Consider the following 1265-nt stretch of genomic DNA (forward strand, 5'->3'; position numbering starts at 1 on the left):
GCAGGTCCGGAGCCGCCGACCCCTCCATTCTCCCCTGATCTCCGGAGCACAACCCAGGGTTTGCTTCCAGATGCCCGGGACTTGCCCAGAATTAACCCCCCCACACACACATTTCCCCTAAAACCCTCCCCTCTCTGCCAGTTATTGAATTATTCCAAACGGAAAAGCCATCAGCAGGGGCAGATCAGCACCGGGTGGGGGAAGGGGATTGGGGACCCCCCCCCTGCCCTGCTTTGGAGAGGGTACCGGGAGGGTCCTGCTGCCTCCTGCCGCGGGGAGCTGCTCCCACCCCCACCCCAATATCCCTGACCCATCGCAGAGGGGATCCCGGATCCCACAGCAGCACATGAAGTGACACAGACGCGGCCCCACGAGCTCCACGGGAGGAGCTGAGCACCCCCCCACGGGCACCCAGGGGTAGAGGCCTCCCCACGAGCTGCTCCCCACAACAACTTCGTGCTGCAGAAAACGGGAGCCCAGGTACCTTTTTCCTGTCTAGATTCCTCTCACATTCATTAAACAAACCACCAACAACCAAACAATATCTGGTTTGAAACCCACCGACCTCTCCTTAGCATTACTGGCAATTAATTGCAGGGAGGGGTGTTCAATTTTGACAAGGACTCTGAACAGGGTAATATTTGAGGAGAGGGGGGGAAAAACTATGACATCAATTATTCAGGTATTAGCAGGCAAACTGGCAGTGGAGCCCAAATGATTTTCTGTCACAAACTGCTATTAATGGGTTTTTGTGGTTTTTTTTCCTCCCCCACAGAAGTGTTTTACAAAGTCTCTGCAGCAGGTTGTGGGGGTTTGTTGTGGGTTTTATTCTTTCTTTCTTGAAAGAGTAAGTGTTGAAATGATGGTTCTGATTGCAGAAGTTCGGGTCAGTGAAGATGGTGATGGAAAGCAGAGCACAGAGCAGACACGGATCTCCCCTGAAATGGTGTGGATTAAAAAAAATGGGCGTGTGATCTTGCAAATTGTGGTGGTGAGATGAGAACACCACTTTGGGGTGCCCACCTGCACCCCAGGGACCTTCATCCCACCCTGCACCCTATGTGCTCACTCACACCCCAGCCATGTACCCCAAACTGCACCCCAGGGACCCAAATCCCAAGTGCTCGCCCCCCAGCCCTGCACCCCGGGGTCACATCCAGCCCTGCACCCCTTGGACCTCACCCCACTGTGCCCCCCATCCAGCACCACAGGCAGGACCCCGCTGGGCAGCCCATTACCAACTGAAAGCGGCTTCTCCCCCCATC

This window comes from Chaetura pelagica, unplaced genomic scaffold (assembly GCF_000747805.2).
Source record: "Chaetura pelagica isolate M959 unplaced genomic scaffold, ChaPel_1.0 scaffold1034, whole genome shotgun sequence".
Classification (NCBI taxonomy): Eukaryota; Metazoa; Chordata; class Aves; order Apodiformes; family Apodidae; genus Chaetura; species Chaetura pelagica.